The sequence below is a fragment of the Rhipicephalus sanguineus genome, chromosome 2 (assembly GCF_013339695.2).
Source record: "Rhipicephalus sanguineus isolate Rsan-2018 chromosome 2, BIME_Rsan_1.4, whole genome shotgun sequence".
NCBI lineage: Eukaryota > Metazoa > Arthropoda > Arachnida > Ixodida > Ixodidae > Rhipicephalus > Rhipicephalus sanguineus.
The window spans coordinates 170559141-170570611 of NC_051177.1; positions in this window are offsets into that span (position 1 = coordinate 170559141).

Below are 11471 nucleotides of genomic sequence, written 5' to 3' on the forward strand. Positions count from 1 at the left end.
GGAGGGCGCAGTGTGGTTGGCTCCGGTGTCGATGCGATGCGTAACAGCGGAAGTGCGGCGCGAGAGATTTTGCCCGACATCGAAAGAAGAACGAAATTCTTCCCCCAGGGCACAGAAGTTGGAACGCTGGACCGATGTGAGGTCGTCAGCAGGAGGACCTAAACACATCAGCAGTGACGAATCGACGGAAACAGCACTGAGCGTACCGGAACTGGACAGTGCGTGTCATCGGGTGCGTCCATAACTTGTGCGCTCTTCGAGGTTCCACTCTGCCAAGACCCATTCCCCTCGCACCAACGTAACAATGTATGGAGATGGGTTGTTAACAAAAATAGCGGTGCTGCCCTGAGTGACTTGGACGGTCGCGAAAGGTACCAGCAAGCCTCTCCTTGTGCAAAACGTGGTCAGATGGCGAAATGAGCGCAATGGTGTCGGAGAGACCGCGCAGTCGACTGACACAGCCGTCGACGAGTTTGGAGGCACTTTGGTATCGTATTTGACGAGGATCTTGCTCGATACCGATGAAGTGTCTGCCGGCGTCAGATCTGGAACGGGAGAGTTCGATTTCGGCTTGTGCGCATGAATTACGGCGTCGTGGCGGGCGAGAAAAATCCATCCCAGGATGACGTCGTGAGAGCATGCAGCAATTATAATGAACTCGACGTCGTACAAAACGTCCTGAATGACGACGCGAGCTGTGCATATTGCTGTAGGATGAATACCTGGGAGCTCGCTGTACGGAGAGACATCCCAGAAAGTGGCGTCCTCACTTTTCGCAGTAATCGGCTCAATTTTTGGTCCATACGGATACGGCGGCTCCAGTGTCGACAAGGGCAGATGCGGGAACACCGTCGACAACACGTCTATCACGTTCGATGGGCTTCGCTGAGGGCTTTCGCAGTTCGATAGCGTCGCAGCCCTTGCCTCCTGGACTGCGACGACTAGTTTTCCTTGTCGCGAGCGACCGGACGTGGGCGCATCGGCGACAGTGCGACGTCGTGGAGACGGAGAGCGGCCGAGTAGGTGGAGCTTGCGTGGCGTCGGCGACAGAGGCGTAGGTGGGGCGTAAAATGTGCGGTTTTGACGGGCTGGTAGCGGCGACACGACTTGAGCGGTTGGACGCGATTGCAGTAACGCGCCACGTGGCCGGCGTAACCGCAATGCGAAGCATATGGGGCGGTTGTCAGGTGTGCGCCATCGGTTTGCTGGAGCGGGCCCGCCCATGGCGCAGAACGTGATTGACGGGGGGCGACTGATATGACTGCACATCGTTGGCTGCAGTCGTGGCCTCTGCATGACGTCGGCGTAGGTAGCCGGCACAGCCGCTTCGAAGGATGCTCAGGCATGACCTCCGCGATTTCCTGCTCAATCGCTCGACGGAGGGGAGGGAAGAGTGGTTGACGGCTGTTGAACGTACTGAGGTTGAGCAAAGTCCAGCAGCGAGAACTGGCGCGCAATTTCCTCGCGCACGAATGACTTCACCTCTGCGAGCAAGGCGGAGTGGTCGGATATGGTCGACAAGCCCAGCGAGCTCGGCGTCGCGGGATGGAGAGCGACGGGTCATCGACCGCTGCCGGCGCAGCTCCTCGTAGCTCTGGCAGAGCGTGATGACCTCGGCCACTGTGCTGGGGTTTTTGGCGAGCAGCATCGTGAAGGCATCGTCGTCGATGCCTTTCATAATGTGCCTCATCTTGTCGATTCCACATGGTGGCGTCGCTTTCTTACACAAATCGATGATGTCCTTCAATGTAGCTGGTAAGGTTTTCGCCGGCCTGCTGACTCGTTCTCGCAAACGCTGTTCGGCCTGCAGCTTACGAACGGCAGGGCGGCCAAACACGTTGATGATGGCGGTCTTGAATTCGGACACGTCGTAAAATCGGATGCGTGGTTGTTGTACCACAGCCCGGCCACACCCGCGAGGTAGAAAACCAAGTTGGCTTTTCCCGCCTCGTCCCCTTTATTGGGGACACTCACGCGTTCATAGATCGCGAGCCAGTCCTCCACGTCGGTCCCATCTGCGCCAGTGAAACTGGGGGGTCGCGGATACGAGGGACACCGGGCATGAGGTCGGTGTAGCGGAGGCGTCTGCTGGGCGGCGTCTTGAGGCTTGTAGCTGGTAGGCTACGGATCGAAGCTCCAGAGGCATCGAATGGGAGCACAGCACTCTCCACCAATTTGTTAAGGTTTATTGGACGGGACTCGGCGACAATTCGCTATGGCGACAGTCCAGGCCAAACCACGGGCTCCGAGAGCGAGCGGCGTTTTCAAGAGGACGACCCACTAGGAGCCGCTGGAGAACGCAGCCGTTTAACAGTACCATTTGCTTCGCCACCATATATAAATTATATATATTATATATATATATAATAATATATATACTTATATATATTTATATATACGAAAAAGGTATACGCTTCTAAAAAACTTTATTTGTCGACGTTTCGATCGGAAACCGATCTTCATCACGATGAATTTCATCCTGATGAAGATTGGTCTCCGATCGAAACGTCGACAAATAAACAGTTTCTTAGAAGCGTATACCTTTTTCCTAATTATTTTACGGCAACCGAAGACGACTCTTCATAACCTACGTACCATTTACAGTGGCTGCCGTCCACGCTTCTCCAAAACAAGTAATCTGGAAATTCCCTCAGCAGACACCGACCTGTGCCGTGTTGGGGGATTGCAGACGAGGCATCTGCACACCCACTTCGACCCTTCCAGCCCCGATTCTCCGGCGTTCATCTCGCAGCCCGGTGCCCAAATTGATGACATCGCCGGACTTCTGGACTTTGTGCAACGAGGTACTTCATTTTTTATTCTCCACATTGCTACGAATGACCTCGCCAGGACGAGCGCCGACATCGTCATCGAGAAGTATGCCAAGCTCCTCGACTATATCAGGAGCGAAAGGCCCGATATTGGCAGCATATTGCCACCCTGGAGCTCCCTCGGGGCTTAAACGAGCGGCTCCGACGTCCCAACTGGAGGCAAGTGCACCATATAAACAAGGAAGCACATCGTTTTAATTGCCGGCTTGTCAACCTGTGCAAAAGTCGTCGGAATGTGTTTTTCATCGACCATGCGACCCACCACTTCCCGCCACGAATGGTGCTGGCAGCGGACGGTTTACACCCGAACGTCGCTGGTGTTTCCCTCCTCTGCTGGAACATCTACAATGTGCTCCTTAATACTGGGAAGGAGCACATGAGAGTGTGGAGTGACCACGTGCCCACCTTTGAAGCCAACCAGCCGCCGCCAGAGAACCCATCTTTCGCACAGGTGCTCAAGTTGAACGCTTCGGCCAGCAACGTCCAACAACGGACGCCTAGCTCGAGCACTCTGGCAAAGGGCTGCCAAGCACATCCACCAAGGACCCCACAGGCCATGGGAAGGGCCGCACACTCGAAGAAAACACAAGCGAGAAAACCTGATCCTGTGCGCGCCGAGACCACGGCGACCTCGTCGTCGAATCCGACCGCTACAGTTCCAACAACTCAGAATGCAGAGACGGCTGCACCAACGACCGGAGAAAGGAAACCTTCTCAGCGCCCCCCAGGACCAAGACATTCAAGGTCAAGATCTTCGCCACCCCCACAAGACCGCGGTCAACTCGACCCGAGCCCTGCACGTCCACTCCAGCAGGCCCACCACCGACCACAGAGGACTGCGAGCCATCGGACCGTCAACAAGCACACAGGAAACAAGCAGCTGCCCCCTCCTCAAAAAGGTACGATCTCCGGAAATACTGTGGCTCTACTAGGTCTTGACAACCCGGTCGCTCAAATCCACCGTTCACCTCCCCCACCGACGACGCGCGCGCAATGCCGCAGACACCCCATTTTTTTGAGGTTAAGAAAAATTGTTGATAACGGCTACGCCATGACCTGCATGTACAATGTGTCAAAATTTATTTACAATCCCGTATTGCCCCTCGGGGCATTCAATTATCATTTAAGCCGTCAATGCACGACTTTGATGAAGAGGAAACCCAGAAATGCAATCAAATTCTAAGATCCGCGTCACTAAATCTAACCGAACTCGTTGTGGCGCACTGTGAAAGGGTGCTCGCGCCTCTGGGGGCAGCGGAACGTCGGGCTAGATCTAATACGTCCCTATCCACTCTAGAAGTTGAGGAACTGGAAAGGTTTGAGAGAAAGAGGACAGAGGAAAGCTTAGAGGTTAAAAAGAACAAAATAACAAGGGATAAAATTCCACACTCCTACGAGCTGCACATTGGCAACCCAGAGGGTCCTCATCCAGAGGTTAGGCCACAACTCGGAAACATAAATAAACCTTTAACGGCCGGCCGAGAGACACCAATAACACACAAAGCAACACAGAAGAAAAACATAATTAACCTCTCCAACGTTCAACTTAACAGTCATGAACGAGCAGTAATCTCCCGCGGACTCACATTTTGCCCCACTACTGGCCGATACAATCAGTTTACCTTACTACAAGACCTTGATAACTTCGCACGGAATCTTCGCCTAGAGGAATACTTTTTCGACAAACCCAGAGAGAAACCACTACCATAATACCCTCCAATTCAAGGCAACAGTGGACACCAAGCTCTCAGCGGGAGAAAGCATCTAGATACCTACATAGAAGCCGTCCAAAAGACATACTTCGGGAATATAACACACACAGACCGGCATCAGCTAAGAATCGCTCAAGAAAGGAGTATAACTCACTTAAGGCACTCAGTGAGCGAACGGATATCGTCATAAAACCAGCGGATAAAGGGAGGGATTGTAATATTAAACAAATCCGACTATATCCAAGAAGGCACCCGCCAATCAACTAACACCTCTTTCTACAAACTGATGGTATGCGTTTAACGTTGAGGCAGTAACGCGTTTATTAGAAGATTGCAGCAGCTGAAGCGATCAGCGGTCCAAGCCGAGCAAGCGCGAGCACCAACAACAACCGTCTTCGTCTTCTTCTTTCGCTGGCGTTCTTGTCTGCGCCCTACCATGTTACAAATCACTCCCCCGCGGAAAAGGAGCCATCCTGGCGACCTAAGGAACAGGTACAACTGGTGGGTCATAGTGCGGCTTCAGTCGATCGACGTGAACAGTCTCGCGGCCGCGACGACGGCGGTCCGTAGATGATTGAACAGGCTCAATAATATATTTGACTGGGGATGTTTGACGTAGGACGCGGTAGGGGCCTTCGTACTTAGGCAGTAGCTTTGTGGAAAGGCCAGGAGCAGAGGAGGGAACGCGAAGCCACACCAACGTTCCAGGCGAATATGACGGAGTAGGCAGGTTTACGTCGTGACGGTCCTTCTGGCGCGCTTGGTCTTGGGCGGTTAAAGAACGCGCGAGTTGTCTGCATTCCTCGGCATAATTGGCGACTTCAGATAAAGTCGTGGATTCTGAAGCGTCCGGGCGGTACAGAAGAATGGTATCCATAAACGAGGAAGGTTCACGGCCGTAAAGAAGGAAGAATGGAGAGAATCCTGTCGTAGACTGAGTGGCGCTATTGTAGGCGTACGTAACAAAGGGTAGTATGCGGTCCCAGTTGGTGTGGTCAGCGGACACGTACATGGACAGCATGTCGCCCAGTGTGCGGTTAAAGCGCTCAGTCATTCCGTTGGTTTGGGGATGGTACGCGCTGGTTGTCCGATGCACAACGTTGCATTCACGAAGGAGGGCTTGCACGGCTTCAGAAAGGAACGTACGTCCGCGGTCGCTGAGTAGCTCGCGAGGTGCGCCGTGGCGAAGAACGAGTTTTTGAAGAATGAATAAGCCGACTTCACGTGATGTGGCCTCTGGCAGCGCTGCAGTTTCAGCATAGCGTGTCAGGTGATCAATAGCGACAATCACCCAGCGGTTCCCGTCAGGTGTGTAGGGAAGGGGGCCATACAGGTCTATGCCGATGCGATCAAAGGGCCGGGAGGGACAAGGCAACGGCTGTAGTGGTCCAGTGACTGTGTGCGCGGGCTCTTCTGGCGTTGACAGTTGGAGCGGAGCGTACGTACTGTCGGACAAAGCGGTACATTCCACGCCAGTAGTACCGGAGGCGTGCATACGTTTTTATTACGCCGGCGTGGCCGTACTGGGGATCCGCGTGAAAGGAGGCGCAGATATCGGCCCGTAGCTGGCGAGGAATCACCAGCAGCCATTCGCGGCCCTCAGATAGGTAGTTGCGGCGGTACAGGAGCCCGTCGCGTACGGTGAAATGTCGAGCTGTGCGTCGCAGCGAACGAGTGGCGGTAGGTGGTGATGGCCGAGACAAGGAACTCCATGATAGAGACTATCCAAGGGTCCTGGCGCTGCTCAGATGGCATGTCAGCGTATGTAAGTGACGCAGAATCGTAGCTGGAAACAGACGCAGTTCCGTATTCATGGGGAAGAGGAGAGCGGGAAAGAGCGTCGGCATCTGAATGTCGGCGGCCTGACCTGTAGACGACACGGATGTCGTAGTCTTGGAGACGTAACGCCCAACGAGCTAGACGACCAGATGGGTCTTTGAGTGACGATAACAGCAGAGGGGCGTGGTGATCAGTCACAACATCAAATGGGCGGCCATATACGTAAGGTCGAAATTTCGTGATTGCCACACGATGGCTAGACATTCCTTTTCTGTGACCGAATAATTCTCTTCAGCTCTGGTGAGAGTGCGGCTGGCGTAAGAAACGACGTACTCGTCGAAGCCAGACTTGCGTTGAGCAAGAATAGCGCCAAGGCCGACTCCACTGGCATCCGTGTGGATTTCGGTAGGGGCATCTGGGTCAAAGTGACGAAGAATCGGTGGTGATGTCAGTAGATGACGTAATTTCGCGAACGCGTCGTCGCAAGCGGAAGGACCATGCTGTGACACCTTGGCTGTCAGCAAGTAGGCGTGTTAAAGGAGCCATTATGGAGGCGAAAATTACGGACGAATCGCCGAAAATACGAGCATAGGCCTATGAAGCTCCGGAGTTCTTTCAGTGTTGACGGCTTGGGAAACTCGGCGCCGGCGCGGAGCTTCGCGGGGTCGGGTAGAACACTGTCCTTGCTGACAACATGCCCCAAGATGGTGAGCTTCCGGGAAGCAAAATGACACTTTTTTCAAATTCAGTTGGAGCCCAGCATGTGTGAGGCATTCTAGGACACTTGCGAGGCGCAGAATATGGGTATCGAAGTCCTTTGAAAAAACGACGACGTCGTCCAGATAGCAAGGCACGTCTGCCACTTGAGACCTCGAAGTGTGTTGTCCATAAGACGCTCGAAATTGGCAGGGGCGTTGCAAAGGCCGAACGGCATCACGTTAAACTCGTTACAGCCGTTGGGAGTCACGAACGCAGTTTTGGGGCGATCAGCTTCATCCATAGGTACCTGCCAGTAACCCGACCGAAGATCCAGTGATGAAAAGAACTCTGCCCCTTGCAAACAGTCGGGAGCGTCGTCGATTCTGGGGAGCGGATAAACATCTTTGCGCGTGATCTTGTTAAGGAGCCTATAATCAACACAAAATCGGATGCTACCGTCCTTCTTTTTAACGAGCACCATAGGGGAGGCCCAAGGGCTGTGGGACGGCTGTATGACGCCACGATAAGCATATCGGTCACCTGGTCGTCAATAACTCGGCGTTCAGCGTGAGAGACACTGTATGGACGCTGGCGCCGGGGTGCATGGGTGCCGGTGTCAATATGATGAACGATTGCAGATGTTCGGCCCAAAGTGGGTTGCTTGTAGTCGAAAGACGTCCGAAAGCGGTCGAGGAGCTTCAAAAGTTGGGTCCGTTGAGCAACAGGAAGTTCCGAATCAATTGATGGAAGGAAGACGTCCCAGGAGGATGCGTCGGACGTGGTAGCGGAATTGACCCTGTCGACCTGGAGGCTTGTCGTGCGATCGGGCATTTGACTGGCGCAAACAAAATCAATGTCCCTCAAGTCGGCCTATACATCTCCGCGAAATAATGTGGCGGGGACCCCGAAAGCAGGTTCGTCACATAAATGGGTTGCGCAAGAGTCGACGATCGTGAGAAGAGCAAAGGGAAGAATGAAGTTCTTGCGAGAGGCAAAGTCTGCTGATGGCGTGAACATGGCGCTAGAGAAGGGAGCATAGTCGCAGGAGATCGGCACAAGAACAGAAGACAAAGGTGGGATGTCCGTGTCCGCGGCGACGAGGACACGAGAAAAAGAAGACTTGCAAGAATCGACTTCGGCGATCGCTGATAATTCTAGCTCGGCATGGGCACAGTCAACAACGGCATGATGTGTGGAAAGGAAGTCCCAGCCTAATATGACGTCGTGCGAGCACTGCGAAAAGACAACGAATTCGACCACATAGAGAACGTCCTGAATGAGTAGCCGAGCCGTGCACGTCATAGAAGGCTTTACGCAGGGAGACGCCAGAAAGCGGAATAGTAATTTTTTTAACTTGCGGCACATTGCTTCACTCAATACAGATACAGCAGCTCCAGTATCGACTAATGCTTGCACGGCAACACCATCAACGCACACAGAAATTTCGTTGGCAGGTAGAGAACGAGGCCTTGTAGAGTTCGACAGCGGCGCAGTTCTTGCCTCCGGAACTGCGATGGTCAGTTTTCCGTTTGGGCGGGTGGTGGTCGACGAACCATAGGTGAAAGCGAACGTCGCCGCGGGGAGGGCGATCGACGTGGGTTGAAGGCGCGGCGGTTCGATGAAAAGGTGTCTGAAGTAGCGTGTGGAGGCATTGACTGTGGTGGCTCTGGGCGGACGTAGCTGTAGCTGTCCTCGATGGTACCTGGACGAGGGACGCGCCGGCGACAGAACCGTTCAACATGGCCGGGTAGACAACAGTAGTAGCAGATTGGCCGGTTATCCGATGTGCGCCAAGGGTTATTGGAAGGCGTTGCAGGACGGCGATAAAGAGGAACGTGCGGGCCTGCCGGCGCCCGCGTTGCGTAAAATGCGTTTGTTTGGGGAGCAGTGTCCGCGATGGGCGGCAGCGCATGTGGCTGCCTTCGCGCGACGTCAGCGTAGGTGAGGGGCGCGGATACAGGCGATGGCTGGTACGTGGGTGGTAGTGCCTCGGAGACTTGCTCTTCAATGGTTTGTCGCAGCGATGAAGTGAGCCCATGAGTATTGCCTGGGAGAAAGGGCGCAAGAGACAATTGGCGAGCCGCTTCCTCTCGGATAAACTGCTGAATCTGCTGTGTCAGGACCGCCGGGTCCGAAGATATTGCGCCAACGGTCGCTGCTGACGTGCTGGTCATGTCCGAACTAGGACGTCGCGTGGAAATGCGCTGCTTTCGCAACTCATCGTAGCTCTGGCAGTGCTGAATGACGTCTGCGACTGTTTCAGGGTTTTTCGCCACAAGCATGTGGAACGCATCGTCCTCAATGCCCTTCAAGATGTGCTTGACTTTATCGGCTTCGGACATGACAGGGTTGAAGCGGCGGCAGAGGCCTACGACGTCCTCAATATACGAAGTGAAGCACTCGCCAGCCAGTTGGGCGCGATCACGCAAGCGCTGCTCTGCGCGGAGCTTGCGCACAGTTGGTCGGCCGAATACGTCAGCGAAGGTAGTTTTGAAAGAGGCCCAGTTGGAAATCTCAGCCTCGTGGTTGTTCAACCAGAGTTCCGCTACTCCTCTCAGGTAGAAGTGGACGCGGCCAAGTTGTCGTTGTCAATCCCACCTGTTGTTGACACTCAACTCGTTCATAAGACGAGAGCAGTCCTCGACGTCTTGCTCATCAGTACCGCTGAAAATGACGGGGTCCCGCTCTCTTGGAACACCGGGACAGCGGGCAGCTTGGGGTGTGGTAGCATCGTTCGGCATTCTTGAAGGGGAAAGTAGAGTCTGGGTGCGGAGTTCCAGGATGGAGAACAGAACCAGCACCTCCACCACTTGATGGTATGCGTTTAACGTTGAGGCAGTAACGCGTTTATTACAAGATTGCAGCAGCTGACGCGATCAGCGGTCCAAGCCGAGCAAGCGCGAGCACCAACAACAACCGTCTTTCGTCTTCTTCCTTCGCTGGCGTTCTTGTCTGCGCCCTACATGTTACAAAACCACTTATTAAAGACCCAACTCTAGAAACATCAGCAATAATAAAACACCGTACTCCATGATCTCGTGGAGTCGGAAGTTAGATCCTAAAAATTCTAAGGCCCTACTGTTGCACGTGCCACACCAGGACGGTTTGATATGCTTCCGAAAATACACAAGAAAGAAAACCCCGGCAGACCAATTATTTCGGGAAGAGGTACCCTCACCGAACCATATCAAGCTACATAGACTCCCTAATTAAGGACATTCCGCCTACACACTCCTCTACCTACGTGATACCAACCACTTCATACGGATCATCAACGCGATATAAGAAATCCCTGATGGTGCCTTCTTGTAACTTTGATGTAACTTCCCTTTACACTAATATTCCCCATAAAGGACGGCATCAAAACCTTAGTAGAGACCTATAGGAGCACAAAGTGATGGCTCGCCAAGTCAACAGTAATTGAAACCCTTGCGAAGCTGGTACTTCAATCAACTCAGCTTGAGTTTCATAACCAATACTATCACAAATAAATGACACTGCTATGGGGACTCGAATGGCACCCAACTACGCTAATATTTTTATGATGATCTTGAAACTAAGTTTCTTGTCACCAGAAAATCAAGCCCCTTCTTTACAAATGCTTCTTAGATAATATTTGTATCATTTGGACGGATACACAAGAGAACATAATTAATTTTGTAGAATCCTTCAACAAAGCTCATCCAGACATAACTTTCACTCAAAAATACTCGAGAACTGAAATCAATTTCCTCGACGTCCACGTAAAAGTAAAAGGACTGGTCCTTGACTAGTAGCGTTTACAAAAGCCTACAGACAGGCAGCAGTACCTTCACTTCGATAGTTGCCAACCTCGTCACTGCAAGAGGAGGCCCACGATTCAGGAGAATTTGCTCCCGCCCCCGAAGACTTTGAGGCCAACGCAAATAACTTTCGCAACCGCACTTGCGACGCAACACTATCCTCCTTCTATAGTCAAAGACGCCATACGTAAGGGGCAAACCTAGATCGCCCACAACTACTTTATCAGCAGAAAGAATTAAAACAAGAGGGACAGAAAAACTTGGTTCTAACATTGAAAGCAACCCCCTAACGTAAACAAATTCTAAAGAGGCACTATACATCTTACAACAGAGTAAACGACTATGAAGAATTTTCCCTTCCCCTCCGCGATGTCGTTTATAGACTCCCCAAAACATTAGGATTATCTTGTACGTTCGAAAACCGATAAGGCACCTGTAGCTGGATGCCAGCCTGCGGCAACGCTAGTCGTACGGTGTGCAAAACATGCAGACAACCAACATTGTTGAAAGCACCACCCATTCCAATTTCAAATACTCTCTTCACTCAAACCTTACTCGTGATAGCTCTAATGTAGTCTACTTTCTCGAGTGCGGAGATGCAAGTATTCAATACATAGGTCAGACAGACACGGCCATCCGCACCCGCTTTACTAACCATCGTTCCCACT